Source organism: Protomyctophum parallelum (assembly GCF_964188405.1).
Source record: "Protomyctophum parallelum genome assembly, chromosome: 21".
In the NCBI taxonomy this organism is placed as follows: domain Eukaryota; kingdom Metazoa; phylum Chordata; class Actinopteri; order Myctophiformes; family Myctophidae; genus Protomyctophum; species Protomyctophum parallelum.
The window spans coordinates 19,140,102-19,160,250 of NC_139713.1; the positions used below are offsets into that span (position 1 = coordinate 19,140,102).

Below are 20,149 nucleotides of genomic sequence, written 5' to 3' on the forward strand. Positions count from 1 at the left end.
CCCTTGCAGGGGAAAAGATGTGGGGCAGCGATTCATCGTTGGCATACGACTAATTAGACCGTCCCTCACCTCACAGTCTCGTCAAAACGTGACTATTGTAACTCCCTCCTTACTGGCCTACCGGCATGTGCACTTAAGCCTCTCCAACTGATCCAAAATGCTGCAGCTCGCTTGGTCTTCAACCAGACAAAATTCTCACACGTCTTCCCCCCTTCTCCACTCCCTCCACTGGCTCCCAGTCGCTGCCCGCACAGAATACAAAACTCTGATACTGGCATTCAAAAGGTATGATATCTTGCAAGTATGATAGAACCCTACAAACCCTCCTGCGCACTCAGATCAGCCAACGCAGCAGGGAAGCTGGAAGTACCTGTACATACACTGTACACACCTGCAAAGCGCTCTGCACACGGTCACCATTCTCAGCCGTAGAAACATCATGCCACAAAATCAAAAGCATGCGTGTTGTTCTGTACTGTATATATGATGCGTACAGTATAAAAACTAATAATCCTCTTCGTCTTGATGGATATGTCTTCCTCCTCTCGTTACAATGTCTCTCACTCACACACACACACACACACACACACACACACACACACACACACAATTAGGCTACTAAGTAACTGTCACATAAACGGTAATAAAAGCCAAAAGCCGAAGTAACGCTCCACACGTCCCAAACTCTTCTCCCTTCTAGGTCCAAAACCATGGAATGCACTTCCAATTACAATCAGAACTGCAGCCTCACTCCCAATATTCCGCCGTACTCCATGGCCCGTAGCACTTTCCCTAGCCCCTTAGATAAGCACTTTATGTAGACTTCGATAGCATTTTATACAGACTTATAGCATGTTATGTAGACAGCACTAGAATTACATAGTCATAGCACTTTATAGTATGTATAGTTTATATGTATAGTTTCATATATTCCACGGTTACATTCTTTTTCTTTCATGATGAACTACTTTTTATGTACTGTATGTGATGTATTGCCATGCTTTTTGTTCTTGCTTAATGTAAATCGCTCTGGATTAAGAGCGTCTGCTAAATACCTAAATTGTAAATTGCATCCAGGGAGTGCGCACATCGACCAGGTTAACGGTGCCGGAGATTAGCTGTACACACGGACTCACTCACACACAAACACACGGACGGAGTGCTAAATATACGCTCTCCCCATGCCTTCGGCCTGGTGGAGACAACAAATCAAGGATAAATATTGGGCATGCCTGTAAGATTCAGAGAACTCTTGACAGCAAAGTGAACAAAGTTTCCATTCACAATTTTGCAAATAAAAACATAGGAGACTGTTCCAAAACTACCTCAAGCATGCAGTACACTTGCATATGCCACACACACACACATAGGGCTGGGCGATATGACAAAATCTCATATCACGATATAGAATTTATTTTATCACAATAACGATATACTCACGATATAGCATATTTTTTACGATACCTATTTTTTTATCTAAAAGAATTGATTTTTGTTCAGGTCGAGTACTTTACTGTACTTGGGCTGTACTGTACTGTACTGTACTGTACTGTACTGTACTGTACTGTACTGTACAAGCTCTCCTCCCTGGCCTCTGTCTGTGTTAGGCTGCACAACAGTGACACTTGGTGGTGACAATAGTTATGCTATTTCGTGCTCGGATACAGGGACAGGGACACACATAGCTGTCTATAATGGTTGCACCACTCAAAAAACAATTAAATTCACATTATCCAGTCTACTTATATGAATATAATACTGATGCCCTTCCCATGCACAGACAGGCCCAAAGCAAGTACAAAAATATTACAAAATAAAATGTATATAATAATAATTAGAGGCTGAACTCAATTGTTCAGCCTCTGTAGACATTTTTAAAGCACAGCTCAAGACCCACTTCTACAACATTGCTTTTAATTGATCTTTTATTTTTTGTTATTCATGTCCTCACTGTATTGCATCACTGCTTGTTTTTTAATGTCGTTGCCTTGCTTTTCTTTTTTTCTCCATTGCTCTGTAAAGCACTTTGAGAGCTGCATTTCATGTCATGAAAGGTGCTATACAAATAAAGTTTTATTAGTATTATTAATAATAATTATTATTATGACAATTAAAAAGAAAAAAGAAAGAAATAAGACGTTGCCATTCAGACACAGAAGTACAGGCCTGTGTCTGCATTAAATTGGCTTAAGGAAAAAATAAATATCTCATGTCACAGTTTGTCACTACAGTTGTTTCAGTTCATTTAAGCTCTGTATAGGGAATCAACATGTTCTGTTGTAGTTATAGTTTAGTTTGTTAAAGACGTTGGGCAGCTTAACGATGTTTAATTGACTACAGGCGATAGAGTGAGAGAGAACGCGATCTTGTCGTCAACTCTCCATGCCCACAGCTGTGCGTATATGGGAGTCTGGGACGAGTGGGGCTTTTTCTTTTCCTTTTTTTTTGATGATCACAACAAAGTCAGCGTCTTGTGTTGTTGTTGTAAGCTGTTGCTGAATTAAGGACTTTTCAAATGGAATAATGTATTTGGAACAATAAAACAAGACAGACGCAGCAGGAGGACTGCACAGGTAAGAGGAACGTCTTCGTCTTGGAAGAAGTTTGCAGTGCACCCGACGACGGACAAGCTTATTGTTCAACTGTGTAAAACATGCGTGGCTCACGCAATTTATCAATTTGACCCAACATGAAACCTGCATTTATAACAGTGAATGACCGGTTACTTTAGGGCGCGTTCGGAAATAGCGCACTAGGCGCACTGTGCAATGCAAACTGATAGATGAGTTCGCTCCGGTGTGGTATTTCCGAACGTGCCCCTTACACCGCTCTGAATCTCGTCAGCCATCATCATCATCTCCCTCTTAGGTGCAAGCACCCTTGTGTTGTGGTCGTGTTGGCCTTAGAGTATATAATAGAGAAGACATCCGAAAGGTGTTGGCTCACTGTTTTCAGTGCGCGCGGTGGGCTGCTGGGCATGCCGTATATAAGCGCTGTGACGTAAAATACTGCCGTAAAGCGAAACGGCGATATAAGCGATATAGCTTTTTTTTCGTGATAGACATTTTCTATCGAAAATACGATATATATCGTCATATCGCCCAGCCCTACACACACACACACTAGAGAAATGTTTGTCTTCCAGTGAAACGGGCACAGAGGATCTGCTTGAACAGAAATCCTGTTAATAAGTGGGTGGCGGTCAGGATTGCCCATCAAACCATTACACTCACATTAGTTTACAATACTGGAGTCTTGTATTAGAATATCTACTACTCGTGCCTACGAAGGCATAACACAAAGGGGATTGTGGATTTACCATGCACGTACAATATAAGGCCCCGTTTAGACGACTACGGTCTTGAGAGAAAACGGCAAATAATATCAGATGACTCATCTGGCAGCGTGTGTCCTCATTACTCAAATGTCCTCTCAACCTTACTTTTTAAACTAAAAACACCTCCAAGGTCAAGTGAGGAGTGTGCCATGTGATATCGTTTTGCTGTTAATCCTGGACCCCAATTTTCTTTTCATCAAGTATTGACCCGTTTTTTAGATTGTTCATTCACAGTGGAGAGAGGGAATGAGACACAAGCAAAGAATCTGCATGAATTCAAGGCTTGAGTTCACAGGATGGAGTAATTGATAGAAAAAAGGTCGTTGGGGGTGAAGTATTCTTTTAAAGACAGCACCGACATTACCCAGGCTCCCCATATCTTTTATCAAAGACGTCACATGCACCCTAGACTACAGCAGCCAGAGACAAACCTAGACTACCAGCAGGCTGGTATCAGTTTTGTTATCAAGTCAAGTGATGAGGTAATTGGTTATTACTTTTTCCCCACAGACAGATTGTTGTGACGGCTGTGCAATTGGAAGTCATTTTGCACCGGTAAATCTGCCATAATGCAGTACGTACTAGTGACAAACACGGACGGCATGAGCTTTCAACCTGTGCTTCACTTTATAGTTAATCTCACTTGAGATAAAAAATACAGGATGAGAGCACCTGACACCAGGGGTGATGAAAAATACAATCATCCATCTCCCTTTAAAATGGATGAAAGCTTGTCCCCTAAAAATATAGGAAGATAAAACAAGTGCATGCTAAAGTTAAGTTATCACAAATATAGAGGACATGTCCTCATCGTGAATGACTGAGACTTGACGAGTCAGAAGGTACAGACACAACTAGAAAAAGTGCCCTTCTGGGCACAGGTCTCCACCAGGAGGATAGGACTGTGTGTGATGTTTGGCAAAATGTTTAGGAGTAATATAAACATGTTTTTGTTTAGTTTTTTGCAACAATTTTCTTCATTTTGTTAAGGAAATGCAGAGCCAGATCACTCATAGCATCTCTGAGGATAGAATTCTGGATGAGCAGGACATGTGCAGAATCTTGTACAAAATGGGCCACTCCTGAAAACTTTGGGAGGCAAACTTAGCCAATCTAAGAATCTGAGAAATCCAACACACTCGTCTTGATCACATGACTAGAGAGATCATGTGTACCGATTTGCGTGAGATTTGGATGAAATCTGTGCGACTAACATAAACAATGTGTTTCCCAGAAATTGGCCTCATGGTGGCGCTATAACCGGCAGATGTGGAGGGATGCAAGGAAACTGTTTTTCCATGGCCTCTAGGGAGTACTTAAGTTGTATACAGATCGATGCAGTTATAGGTCAAAACAGGAATTGCCCCGTTATAGCACCACCGCGAGGCTGATTTGGAGAAGAAGAATAGTGGCATGTCATCCTCGGCCTAGTGGAAATGTGCATGCATAATTTCACGGAAATGTGTTTTGCCTCTCCTTTGTTTGTGTAGCCAGGTGGTGTCAAGGAAAACGAACAAAGGACTCAATAAAAGATAAAGAACCCTTAAAAGTGTTGGATTGGAACAGTCTTTGTATTGAAACCAGGGGTGGGTTAGGTTACACAAGAAAATAACTCAATCATCAAACATAAATAGCATTCAAAATTCTCCCCTACCAAAATATACTCAAAGTTTTCACTCAATGTTCAACTCAAAAACCTTCCAAATTGGAATAATTGAACCTTAAAATAAAGCTAAATGAGTCTTCAGGAAATAAATTAGTCCAATTCAAATAAAACAAAACAAACTATCCTCTTCAATTTTCAATGTTAATGGGAAATATCCTCTTGCTGTTTAGGCAATGGGGAGCAAACTCCTCTTGCTCTCAGTTAAGTAGGCCTACTTTCCAATGGAGTTGGGTTACCTGTATGTTCCTTAGGTGAATGTTGTTAACTCAAAACAGGCAAATCCAAGAAAATCCTGGAGGACAACTCCTGCTCCAAACAATTCACTCCTCAGCTCCAATTCTCCCTGGATTCCAAACGCAGTAGAGCTTGAAGATCTACAGGCCTGCTTCTCCAGTTAGTGAATTATATAGTTTGTTTAGGTATAGTTTGCTCCAACTTGAGCCACTTTAAGGATAAAATAAAAACACTGGGTGAAGAATGTTGAGTAGAGTGCTGGACAACTGTCATGAAGTGCTGCTGCCAGCCAGAAACTGTTTCTCCCCCACCGAGTGACACACCTGTGGCAACTTCAGTCCTGAGCAGGGAAATTGCCAGGTGTCCATCATCGTTAAGTGGTGATGGCCTGTTAATTATTCAATTAGGAGTCAATTGTGACTCTGGCCGTCACAACTGTATTACGGCAATAAAAATAGTGTATGGGAAAATACTACATAGTTTTCTGTCGGACAGCTACATTTTTTTTTTTTTTTTTAAGATATTTTTTTGCGGCTTACGCCTTTATTGATTTTTTAAGGGACAGAAAGTAGGCTGACAGGAAACGGGAGAGAGATGGGGGGATGACATGCGGTAAAGGCCGTGTCGGGTCCGGGAGTCGAACCCGCGGCACACCGCGACTGGATCACCAGTCCGGTGCCCAGACCGTTACGCTACGGCCTGGGCCGACAGCTACATTATTAAAGGGTAAATTAGGGTAAACTGCAGAATGGAATGAAAGCACTTTAAATAAATTAGATAAAAAGTAATCATTGACGTAATATCATGAATCTGAAAAACCTAACAGTGTTTTCCTTGAGTACGGGGGTGCAGAATAATCACAATCGCAATTGTTTTGATGTTGTCAAAAAATCAAGATGAAAAAGAAAATCTGAATAACTCACTTTCCAGACAATTTCTAAAGAAAGCCTTATCTAAATCTACTTACAAAGATGCCTTTATTCTATCTTCGTATCTTTACCTCGCCTCAAACATGTTACACAAGATCGTATAAGCAGTGCCAGAGATTGTTTCCATCCACCGTCTCTGTCAGCACGTTCTCAGTACGATATCAATCCAACATGCAATACGGTAACGGTTATCCTGCAACTAATAACCTTGTGTGTAGAGTGGGGAGGGGCTCCAATTAATCCATTATTATTATTATCCATCAAAGTGTGGTCACGTAAAAAAGCATACAAAACAATCATATAATAGAGCACATTCAATGTGAAGTTATACAAGGGTATAACAGTGATAATTCAGGAGTAATTTAACCATTTCTATAGATTATGTAACCAGACCATAACACAAGTGTGAGAACCAAGTGTAAAAACGCTACCAGAATTATTTAAGCCACAATAACATCTCTTGACGTAGAGCAGAGTTTCCCACACATTTAATTGCCTTCTAGGACCCCTAAATAGAATAGCCATGTAGCCTCTGTCCCCTAGATAAAATACATACCGGTAGATAGTAGATACAACTCTCATAGACTATTTCGCTTTAATATATTCTACTTACCAGTACTTACATTAGGCCACCCTCCAGCAGTTGCTTTGAAAACGCAATGACTCAAAAACGATAATTTTTTGTCGAACAGCCCTAATTCCTTAAAAGATTAATTGCACAGCCCTAGTAATATAAACCCTAAGAATATGTATGTGTATGGAAATATAAATGCAAGAATCCAAGTTGTGTTTGTGCATATGTGAACCCAACATCCATTCCCTGCTGAGAAATGAGCATCTCAGAATTTTGGTCTAGCCTATATTTAGATCAAACAACAACCTCCTCCTGCCTGATTATAAGAAGAATGTGTTTTCTTTCATTCCATAAGCCATCATAACTGCATATTTTAAAGTATAACAAAACCTGTATATATTAAAAGTAAAATTAAAATAGTAATCCAATTTGATTTATTTGAATTGTTCAACAGTTATTATATAACATATGCATAATGTTGTAGTTCTTTCCAAGGGAAAGATATCAATTAGTTGTTGTACCGGTGAGGTAAGAAAGCCTAGGGGCGCTTGTGCAAAAACATTGTGCAGTGATGCAAATACGGTGCGTTTCGCATCCCTAGACGCAACATATTGATGAAGGACACAACTGTGTCCCCTTCCGGGGGTCCCTGGATGCACTACTGTATTCAGTACTGTACTGTACTGTAACAAGAATCCAAATAAAAATTTAATTTAAAAATCACAATCCATTGGCACAAATTATTTTGCATGGCTGCATCAGACCTCATCTGACATTATAAACAAAATCCACGTAGAAATCATAATAAGTTAACACACGGACGCCACCATGATGTTGCACAACACAAAAATTTAAATTGTTTATCGTAACAATTTGTATGACAAATCTCAACTCGTAGTGAAATGAAAAATACGTTTTCACACTTTTAGACCATATCCGTGGTCATCATATGGTCATACCTAGCTCTGGTCCATTAGCATTAGAGCTATGTTACTCTCAACTTCCGCCGCTCGCATGAATGCAGCCTCTACTCTTTGGCGTAAATAAAAATAACGTTTTTGCTACTCACCAAAACAAAGGCGAGTTGTGTCATTAGAAAGCCTACTTTCCTTAGTGGACGCACTCTGAGCCCCCCACCACACGTATAAACTGTACTTTTTGGGCAAAAGGGGATTTCGTTTCCACCGGAAAAAAAATATTTTTAGTTACTCCGCTGCGCCCTCTACTGATATTGCCCAGAGAACTGCCTCATAGAGAATATTTTTCCTCCGGTGAAAACAAATCCCTTTCTGGCCAAAAAGTACTGTTTATACGTGTGTTGGGGGGCTCAGAGTGCGTCCACTAAGAAAAGTAGGCTTTCTAATGACACAACCCGCCTTTGTTTTGGCGAGTAGCAAAAACGTTCTTTTTATTTACGCCAAAGAGGAGAGGCTGGTCTGATTTCGATTTGAGATTTAAAACGGAAAGTCCCATAGCCTTACTGCACAGGGCAGAATCGTAGAAGCAGTAGAAGGCTATGGACCAGAGCTAGGTCATACCCAACAATGGATGCCAAAACAATGGGAACTTTTTCACTTTTCAAAAGCCCATAAAAATCCAATTTGAATTACTTCCTGTATTAACGGAATCATCATGTGACGTGTAGAGGTACACATGAAGCTTGATTAAATTCACCTGTTTTATTCTTATATCTGCTACTGATTACAGAAAGTTTTTATTCTGACTCCATTGCACTCCTTGGGCTAAAATTGGCCATAGCCAATGTGCTGACCTCATCATATTTGTGATTACGGCTATGGACATTTTTGTTGAATAAGTGTTTTTCGTGCAAAACGAACACACAACAACTTTTGTAGCCAGGGGTCATCAAAGTATTCTAGAAAACAAAACTGCCAACAAGTCAGATCACCCCCAACGACCCCCCCCCCACACACACACACACACACACACACACACACACACAGAAGCACTGAAGACAATATTAACATGCCACAGAGGTACAGTATAGGCTGTTGTATTAGGCCTCAACCTGACTAACATTAAAGACAAAGACCACCTTGTAATCTAAGTTTCTGAGCCGTTTTCTTACTTATGAAACATTGTAATTGGAAATTCATAATAAGTAAATCAACATCACATAATCTTATTCAACATTTCAAACTAGAAATGGTCCTCTCAATACCAAAATGAATGGATGAGATAGGACTCCCTCTATAGAATCAAAAGCCTAAGCTAAAGTGTCAGTGTCAAGAAACAAATGGCTCCTATTCACCCATTAGAACTGGTGTTTATTTGTTGAAATCTGCTGGCATGTTACTCTTCAGACAGATTCTAGCTACAGAAAGCAGAGGAGATGCAGTGCTTTTGGACCATTAGTGAAGTGGGGTTTATATTGTGTAGTGATTTGTGTTTACAATCGATTGCGCATCATTCACCGCAATTAATCAAGGCTCGGTTATTTGACAGCACTGGCTTGTTGGGCTATTTTCGCCAAAGAGATTTGACGGAAAAAAGGGTCCTGGGCTGGCTGTGGGCCTCCTATTGTATAACAAAATACACACATAAATGGATGCACCTGGGACGTATCCTCAGTGATGTATCCCAAGGTCATCGGGGTTTCGGGTCTCGGAACATCATACCCCTCACTCAGGTGACCCAGCCGGGAGTGATCAAGTCCCGACTTACGTCCCAGTAGCTACCCTCGATAAGTCCCATTAGGGAAAAACCAGGGCCACACAATCCGTTCCTCCTGAACTACTCTGCCGGGACTGGGAGGTACCATTCTGGCACATGGAAGGACTAGGCTCTGTGGGTTGACACCTGTCCGTCTCACCAGGTCCACTCCTGCTCTCACCAGGTCAGGCCCTGTGCGTTGCACCAGACTCCCAGCACCAGGCACTTTATTCAGGAATGGTGGATTCTCAAGCCGCAACGGTTCCGCAGGCTCCACCTTGCCCTTGGTGGTGCCGCAAACTCCGCTTGAGGCTTGCATGGCCCTCCTAAAGGCCTCACCGTGGGTTTGTTGGGCTTCTTCCTCACGGAAGACACAGGCTGGGGCGCTAACCCATACTGCTCCCGGGTGAAATGGCTTTGCCTTTAAAAATAACAAATTAAGCCTAGTGTAGTGGCTAATCAACACCATGAACAATAAAAACTTAAAAGCCACTAAAAGCACCGGGCAGCGAATCTTACGCAATTTGGTAAGGAATAAGACCATTGTCCAGTCAAGGCAGCAATATTTGATGGTGTTTTTATTTTGCTTCTCCAGACAGACATAGTACAGTCAAAAGGTGCTCTCCCTAACCTGCTGGTAAAAAACCATTGGCCTTCCCGGTGTTCACTGACTACCTGTGTGCTCACTTAATTAAATAGATTCAGCTGTGCCCCCAGAACTGCCCATCACCTTCAAAACAAAAGCATTAGCTGCAACAGAAATAATGGCTGTAAACAAACCAATTAAGCAAATCAAATTAAACAAAAAATAAGAAATGCATTAAATATATAACAGAAATACTGAAAAGCTAATTACTGAATATAGCTCCCACACCTAGTATGTACAAGCTCAAAAAGCATTGCATCGTGTTATGAACTTGTAGATCTAGTGCTACAACAGCCCACTTCACGCTTTGGCCAATAACTCTTGAACCATCCGTCATAATGTTATTGTCTCCACCAGGCCGAAGGCATGGGGAGAGTATGTTTTGCACTCCGTCCGTCCGTGTGTCCGTCTGTGGACAGCTCTGGCACCGCTTGATCACAGCCAAACTGTGCAGTGTGCACACACTCCTTGGATGCCGGAGCTGAACCTCTGCCCCAGATTCTTCACATGGGCCTGTTATAGCGCCACCAGGAGGCAGACTTTTGCAAAACACATTTTTTGACAGTACACCTACAGATTTTGTCCAAACATCATCGCGCAAATTGGTACACACTCTAGCCATTAAACGAAACAGGTCTTTCAGATTTCTCATAATCTATCCTGATTGGCTGAGATTGAGAATGGCTTCCAAAGTTTGCAGGAGTTCTCCGTTTTGATTATTATTTTTACTATGTTTTGCCTCCTGGTGCCCCAGCAGTAGCCCCGACTTTGAAACCATTCTGCAAGCTTTTTTGTGCATATCACTGATATGTATCAGCCTGCTAAGATATGGTGAGGTGGTTTGCCATTTCCCCATCTCCCTGAGCAGGCCTTATCTCACCTTTGGGCCAATCAGTCCCCGGGGACATCCCAGTGACAGATCTATCACCCTATCATGGGGCAAGAGGACAACCCCCATTCAAACCAATTCTGCCCTCCCCAAGGCAAGCAGTAATCAAATACCGTACCTGCCATCAACAGAACTAGGAAAGGATAGATGGTCACGTGAGTGTGTGTTTGCATTTGAGTGCATGCGAGTTGAGCGTGTGAATGCACAGTGTGTGCGGGCGTGCTTGAATTGGCTGTGTGAATTTAATGCATGTGTATGAGTGAATGCGTGTGTGTGTGTGTGTGTGTGAAATCAATAGCCTGCAGTCTCCTGTGTGGGGATAAAACCAGCATTGGATATCAAGAGTTCAAAGGTCACAGCTTCCTGCTGTATCTCAATATGCATGTCTGGTGTTCTCTTCGATAACAATAACAATATTTCCAGAGCATGCATCATACATGGCCTGATTTGGGTTTTTGAAATAAATAGTTTAAAACACACTTTTTGTTATAATCACATGCAGGCTTAGAACACTACGTTCTACAGAAAAAGGGTCTGGGTTGCTACCATATAGAACCAGAAGCTCTATATTGGGTCGGGAGCTAAACGTTTTCAGCTCAATTCCGTAAAAAGGCCTGAGGGTCATGTACAACAAAACACTGTTGCCAATAAGTATTATTTGTCAAATATTTCAACACTAGCCCCCATTCAAATTCATACACGCGCACACACACACGCACGCACGCACGCATGCACATCACACACACAATTATTTTGCTAGGTTCAAAGTGGTTAAGACTATACTACAGGGTTTTTATAAATATTTAACCAATGAAAAGTACTAACCAGACCTGACTAAATAACACAGTTTGCCATTTCCTGAGAAAGCAACCATTTTGGACATACAAGGTTTAGCTGCGTTCTTCTCATCTCTAGTCTAGCTTGGGAAGTGCTATTATCCAGCAGACAGATGGCAGGTGGTGGGGCATCAGGTGAGTTTCCTCTTGGCTGTCAGCAGGACCTACTGTATACAAGACACTACCTGGCATAGGCCCACAATAACATACTGTAATACATAACCCGTAGCGTGTGCGTGTGCGTGTGCGTGTGCGTGTGTGTGTGTGTGTGTGTGTGTGTGATGTTACACATGCATGTTCAGTGGTGCATGTTTTATGTAAAGTTGGCTTTGTGTTAGTAAGCCCCTTTGGGTTTTTTGGCCACTCCCGCACTTTAGTTTATTGCTTTGCTTTTCCAATCGGACATCTGAGGTCTCACAATGTGGCCAACTGGCCATCATGGGGCAATGGCATGCTTACTCTATTAGTCATATATATGACATCATGTCTTGTCTGACATCATAAGCAGCATCACGAATTACATCACACGTCTCACAGTCAAATTACACTTCACAATCACACTCGTGTTAAGTGAGGGACGCTCTTATTATCATACATCATAATTCTGTCATAATTCACATACCGTGCTCAAACGGGTACTATACACACAAAGCTGTGCATAGGAGGGGCCCCTCAAAAAGGGAGGTGTTCTACTAATCCAAGTCCAAATGATCCGGCTACAGTATATGAGATGAGCTTCTGATGCAGCCTAGTAATATTCAAAGACATACAGTAATTGTACTGTGTATAGGCTATATAAAATGTCCCAATCACATACTTCCAACTATGCTACACCATGGGGTGCTTTCCGTTATTATAGAAGCCAATCAGATCCTGAAATGAATTGATAACGTCCTTATATAAAAGTAATTTCGTCTATGAGCTCTGAAATATTGTATGTATGCTTAGGTTTGCAAGCCTATAGTGTGTTATATTTAATTTTCTATGACATGCTGATAATATAATCACATATGCTACGGTAGCCTAACACGGACAGAGTCTACTACATCCACATCCCAAGAAACGTCAGCTGAACCACTGCCACGGGCTACACTCACACTCGTCGAAAGGAGATGAAACGAGTTTCAATCAAATTAACAAGGTTATAACTCGCCCATGCAGCGTCAGAAATACAGAAAGGGTGCACTTTATGTCAGCATGAGAGGAAAGATAGCAAGGCTGTCTGATGTTGGGGGGCGGGGAAGGAAGATGAGCAAAATTAAGCAGGAGACTGGAGGAGAACGCATATTTTGGACGACACTGACTGAAACCGACGAAATCTTCACAAAATCACTGCTCACTGATAATAACATAAATGAACTGCAACTGTGTGAGCACTGAGCAGGCTTCTATTTCTGTTAAAGCGAACGGGAAATGAGGCTGAATGGCGATATGTTGCTTGGAGGAGACAGGTGTCTTCTTCTCGATAGACTATCGACCAGTCCACTACATATAATTAAAAATGTCATTTTTCTAAGATAGCCAATTAAGAGCGACGCGCTGTGTTCAACAAAATCATCTTCAAGATGTGCATGCAAGCATGCATGCGTGCAGCAAACAATTCGCACCAAGCCGTGGGTTTGTCAAATAATCACATAGAGAGAAGACATTATGTTTGACACTTCATTCACACAGATGTCCGAACTTATAAGGCAAAGCTCTCCACAGGCTGAACAGCAAACCCAACCACCAAGACAATAGATAGAAAGGAAAACATTGTCTTGATATTCTCAGCCGAGGTGCTGTCTGTGGGTTTCACTCACAGGGCTCACGCACGGACAGTACTCACCCTTGTGGGATGGATGTATATTCCAGTGAAGAAGTGAATCCATGAAAGAAAGGTGGAAGAAGAAATCGTGGCCCCGAAAACGTGTGCGTAATACTACTACTACTCGGTGGGCTCACATACAGCCACACAGTGCACGGCTGGGTTTGGTGGTGCTTTGGCGTTGAGTGTGTGTGCGTGAGGGACATAGGGTATCGTTTTGCCCTGAGTTATGATATAAGGCAATATTTGCCATGTGCCAGTTTAACGTTGGCTACACTTTATAAACAGGCACAAGGAGGATCTCGTCTTTAACTCTTTATAATAATAACAATAATAATAATAATAATAATAATAAATTATATTATATAATAATAATAAATAATCATAATAGTAATATTATTATTCTTTAAAGAAGTCCATGTCAAGCAGTTTCTTTTTTGTGAACATTTTGGAATAAAGACAATTATACATGAAGATATATAGGATAGGTTGACATGTGGTGAAGTTTTAAGATAAATCACTGCCTTTAGTGCCTTATGTCTGAACTCTAAAGGCAAAACTTACTCTGTGCGTGTATTGATTGCTCATCGCTGTTGTTGTGCGTGTTCGGGGGGCGGGGCCAAGACGCCGTACTCTCTTCTCCTCCACTCGGGTCCACTGGAGCATCCTAATGCTCTGTAGGGGCCCTTGTGTTACAAGCTGTCTGGCCCACATATTATTCCCAGGGCCAACCAGTCTGCTCTGTGTAGACCCCAAGGTCCTAGGGCAGTGGTTCTCAACCTTTTCAGGCCGTGAGACCTTTTTTCACCAAATTGAACTCAACGTTTTAACTAGGTCTACATAATTCTTGTGGGGGCGTCCCTGGCACAACATATTTTCAGATGGGGGTCTGTGTGATGTGAATAAATTAATATATATCAATTTAGGGGTCCTTTGGCTTTGACATGAAACAGTTTGAGTACCATAGTGGAGTATTGGATGGTGATGAGGATACTGTGAGGGAAACTAAACACAACGGGGACCTGAGCAACACTTTTCTCGCATAACCACTCGTCTGTCTCTCTCTGTGTGTGTGTGTGTGTGTGTGTGTGTGTGTGTGTGTGTGTGTGTGTGTGTGTGTGTGTGTGTGTGTGTGTGTGTGTGTGTGTGTGTGTGTGTGTGTGTGTGTGTGTGTGTGTGTGTGTGTGTGTGTGTGTGTGTGCGTGCGTGCGTGCGTGCGTGCGTGCGTGTGTTTGAGAAGGTTTTATGTGTGTGCACTGCATTATGCACGCATGAGTGCATGAGGCATTGTACCAAAGAAGAACACATACGTACAAGTTGTATGTGAATAGGTCACATACAACTTGGCCTATATGTTTTTAGTTTGTGTTTTCCCTGGATTCATAATAACAGTATCCAAATAAAGGTTAAAAGCACTCAACGAGAACGATCACCAATAATGGGTTCTACATATGAACACGTTAAACCCCAAACCAGGGTTACCCGCATCCGTCATAAAATAAATATAAGTATAGATAGATAGATACAGTAGAGAACAATGTAGTGTTCAGTGATCTAGATTCAAAAGGCACGCTACATTAGACTCTCCTCTCAAACTCCCCCTCTTCTTCTTCAAACCTCCCAGTATTTTTAACCCAATTATGTCTCTCTCTCTCTCTCATCTCTCATTTGTGGCCGACAGAAAATTTATTCAAACCGAGCAGAAAAACGTACTCTAAAACCAAGAAGTTTTGCAGCAAAATCTCCCTCTCAGAACCAATCACACAAGTGTAATTCACTAGTATGAAGTTCAAGTTATCCGAATATTCTGGTGGCTTCAAAACCACTCTGTAGGAATATCAGACCCAAAGTCTGGCCTATGACCCGTGTTGGCTGGTTATTATGTCACTCTGTACTACTGTAGGGATGCTCCCAATCCGATTCCGATCATTTGATTTTGAGTATCTGTCGATACCGATTTTTCCTGATCCCATATATTTTTATAGAACATGTTTATGCCGTTTCAAATTTCTGCTATTGCACATTTGAGTGAGCGAGTGTTCCTGTTGTTTTGGGATATTCCCAGTTGTTGTCCTACAACTGCAGCAACAACGCGCACGCACGCAGCCACGCACACACGTAGCCTATACACACAGCAGGAATGTACTGCCGTGGGAAATAGACAAAGGTTCAGGAAGTTGGTTATGTTTACACTTTATACAGACATCAACATGAATGGTTCCCACTGACACATGACACATGATATAATTCTAAGTAGTAGAAGAGAAGTGAAATAGTTCCCCGGGCCGTGAGTGACCCCGTCACTTTATGCACTCCAAGCCATCAGCTGTGTTTGTTTGGTTTAGTGTGAATGTTTGTTTGCTGTCTATATCGTATTGGCTCTTACAGTATCTGCACTTAGATCTTACTATTATCAGCAAAGAGTCCCTTACAGATTGACTGAATCCCACACGTGTGCAAACAGCTAGCATTGTGCATGTACCTGTAGGTGCCCAATTTCCAACACTGAGGCAAATTCCTCATTAATGTGTAAACATACATTGTATACAGTATTTCCATTGTAAGATAATCAACCAAATATTATATTAAAAGGAAATCAAGGTGTTGCTGCGGCAGCATTGAAACAGTCTAACCTCTCGTCACCATTCGTCTAAACATCCAACTAAATTAGGCTCCGACCAAGGTGTCCTGTATTCAGCTCACCACTCTGGAGCTGGTCCTTAAACACCAACATAAAACACATAAACCCTTATGCTTATTGTGTGATTGTATAGGATTTGTGTATATTATCCAGTAATACTTCTAATCTAGACCTTCCCGTCATTACTGATTTGATCGCTGCACTTCTTCTCTGTACTTTATTTTATCCTGTACGACGTACAATATGGTTTGCTTTTTTAAACTACCTGACTGAGAATGACGAAGAATTTCTATGTCAACAAAGGTGTACCCCAAGTCTTATAGGATCGCTTTTCTACTGTTTATATGAATGATATTATGCCAGCTCTGACAAGCTGTAATCACTTACACACTGACAGTAGTGGTCTGTATTGTTGTGCTGATTATTAGCCTAGATACATATTTAACTTCCACTTGAGTGAAGAAAATGGTAATATTAATTTCCTGGGTTCTCATTATTAAATTGTACTCCTATGAGAGAATCCTCCCACTGTATCTTGATTTGGATAGATAACAAATATACACTCAAAATGAATGCTGGACATGTATTTACCATCTCAAAGTTGCAACTACTTTATAGAGATTACAAAATCTTGTCCCAATACATTCTCTAGTTTTGGTGTTGCAAACATGCAGTTACTACCACCGCATGACGCCCAATAGTAACCTACTTTGCTGCTATTCAAGCAGCTGATAGAGTTGGTACTGTACCCATCACGGCCTCCTGTTTGACAAGGTTAGCTGTCCCTGCCTGTCAGTGCGATCAATAACGGTAGGATATTTCAATCTGCAAAACTCTGCTTAAGCTGCCAATTATAAGTGATAGCTTTATCCTCCCTGGCGGACTAGAACATTATTTGACACCCATCACTCACACACACTAGGATGGACAGCTTTTGCTTTACCTGTAACAAATTGCGAATTGCATGATGGTGAGATCGTCATAGTACATCACATTCCGTGCTCAGCCAATCAGCTGAGCACATTCCGTCCTTAAAACACATTCAGGTCGGTTTTAAGCATTATGTTCTACTTTAGCTCATGTTGAAAAATAGCAGATCTACAAGCTTGTAGCTCTGCACAGAGTGCGCTACGAGCTTGTAGATCTGCTATTTTTGAAAGAACGTGAAAATGTGGCAGCAAATCTTTGAATATTCTTTCACAGTGAACGTTTTAAACTAATATCTTTGCTTCTGGGGGGAACAACATAACCTTTTCAGACGGGGGTCGGCGGCCAAATTCATATAATTTCTGGGGTCCTTGGCATGAAATAGTTTTAGAACCACTGAAATAGAAACATAGGTTTTTCCGAAAATTTTCATGATTTAGAAGACATTGTGTAGTATCTGGTCTCAGTCCTAAAACGGACATACGTACACACAAAGCTTATATGGACATACATACAAAGCTGTGCATTGGAGCGGCTGCACCGCTCAAAAACACTTGGGCCTGGCCATCAAGGCAGTTTCCGCATTTGTTTTTGAGGGGCGCCCCTCCTATGCACAGCTTTGTGTGTGTTTGTAGCACGTAATGTGATGGATGATGTGATGTATGATGATGTATGATGATAAAAGCGCCCCTCACTTCACTTCACACAAGTGTGATTAAAAAAAATATTGTAGCTATTAACCGGTGCAATTAATTCTCTGCAATGCATAGTTTAAGCCATGTGGTTTGATTGGTTAAAGATAGCCTACATTCTTGCATAATACTCCTCTCAGTCTTTACTGCTGCAGCTCACACAATTACACCTAAGGGTACACATAACTTAAAACCAAATGCCACCTAACTCCTAAATATAGACCAAATGAAAGCGCAAAAACTGATCGAGATTGATCATTTTCAGCTGCAGTGTGATGAATTGAACAATGTGGACCCTGTTGTAAACAAGTGTAATGCTTAATTGGGTCGTCCACTCACAGTTGACAGTCTTTGTATTGAGTTTGTGCTTAAAATGTACTGTAAATTCTACAAACTGTTAATAAATATTTCAATCAATCAAAAATTACACTGTTCGTGTGATGTGGTTCCTCGATTTCCTGAGCAGGCACTTTCTAGCTTTCAGGATGTGTCTTCTTGACTTGTTTATAGACTTGGGGTGAGGTTGGACATATTTAATAAGCATTGTGTAGTAGTGTAAACATAATTATCAAAGAACTAAAGTGCAAAATGTAGATTAGGTAAATGTTTTCATTAGTTTAGTTTAGAGTTTCTTAAAGGACAACTTTAGTTTTTTTCAACCAAGGTTCATGTTTTAGGTTGTTATTAGAGAAAGTAAAAGATGAGTCTTATTTTATTTTTCATTTACTGCTTTCTTTCATTTTAGGGATTTTAGCTCTTTTTGACAGGGGGGCGGGGGCATTCGAGCATGGGGCTAAATATGTATTTTTTTACAACATTTTATGGTGATTTATTTTTGTATTATTTACTATAGTCCTAATAAACCCCAGGAAATTACATCTGGCCACAGCAGATCACAGGATCTACTGAATGTGAAGGTAGCCTACTGGGGGAAGGCTTATACTGTGTGTATAGGCTCAATATGTCAGTTTGACACATTCAATAGATCCCGTGATCTTTTGTGGTCAGATGCAATTTCTTGGGGTTTATTAGGACTATAGTAAATAATACAAAAATAATCGCCATAATATTTTGTAAAAAAATACATATTTAGTCCCATGCTCGAATGCCCCCGCCCCCCTGTCAAAAACTGCTAAAATCCCCAAAACAAAAGAAAGCAGCAAATGAAAGAAAATTACCTTTTAGTTTCTCTAATAACAACCTAAAACATGAACCTTGGTTGAAAAAAACTAAAGTTGTCCTTTAAACTCGTTTTCGGAACTCCACGGGCATAAAAGGGACACAGCGCACCGTGACAGTGTGCGCTAATCTCCGTCGTTAGGCAACGGATTCTACTGTGTCTGACATCAGTATATTTTACGTTTGTCACGTCCACCAGTCTCCATATATGGACATGTGTATATTTGTGTCGAATCGCTGTCGACGAAGAGGTTTAGTGTGTTGTGGGGCATCCAGGGTCACTGGATCGTCAGGCCTGGGTAGGATAGATCCATATGTGTGCCCTTGGGACAGAATTAACACATAAAGACATATACACACAAATGCACACGCACGCAATGTCTTAGGGATTCAGACAGACACTGTTGAAGCTCATTTGGACGAAGACAAGATGAAGGACTCAAAGCAGAGACATTGGATCATCAGTCCTGTGGTGGATAGATCCGGACCTCATCAACAATATGTACAACTATCAATAATTTAGCTGATTTAGCCCTGGAAACCTTGGGGGGACCCCACTTCGAGAACCAAAGTGACTCAATGGGCTTTAAACAACTCCCTCTCCCTGTCTCTCTCTACACTGTATTCTGTCTGAACGAGTGCCAAATCAAGTTTGAGATACTATCTCCTTATCGATGAGGCTGTGTGTATCATTCAGGGATAGACTGCCGTGACACACACGTGTGTGTTTGTGTGTGTGTGTGTGCGTGCGTGCGTGCAGGCCTATTATTCAAGTACCTTATTGATCAGCGGTGTTTGGTTTCTCGGTGTCTCCTAAGCAGCGGGCCCATTTCCATGGTAACGTGGTAACAGCCCGGCCGGGAAGGACTGGCCTTGGGAGTGATCGATGTTGCTGGAGGCGCACACGTGCAAATGCACACGCACAGTCGCACACACACACGCACGAGCGCCCGCACACACGCAAATGTATTTTAGTCAGACACTTTCATCAAGATAAAACCTTTTATTGCTATGATATTGCATTCAATTTGCCAGGTGTGACTGTACACCTGATACTACAGGTTATCCGCGCAAGCTAAGATAAATGGAAATACCATTGAGTTTTGATCACCGACAAGC

At 41.5% G+C, this 20,149-nt stretch overlaps 1 protein-coding gene across 1 annotated transcript in view; it reads right to left on the reverse strand.

Moving 5' to 3' along the window:
• The window catches only part of plppr1 (phospholipid phosphatase related 1), a gene marked incomplete at its 3' end in the record, with an annotated part of 75,970 nt that extends 62,235 nt beyond the window's left edge, over positions 1–13,735 (reverse strand). The window contains exon 1 of the mRNA XM_083793276.1: positions 13,613–13,735. The remainder of the gene's footprint in view (positions 1–13,612) is intronic.
• Positions 13,736–20,149: the final 6,414 nt, after the last annotated feature.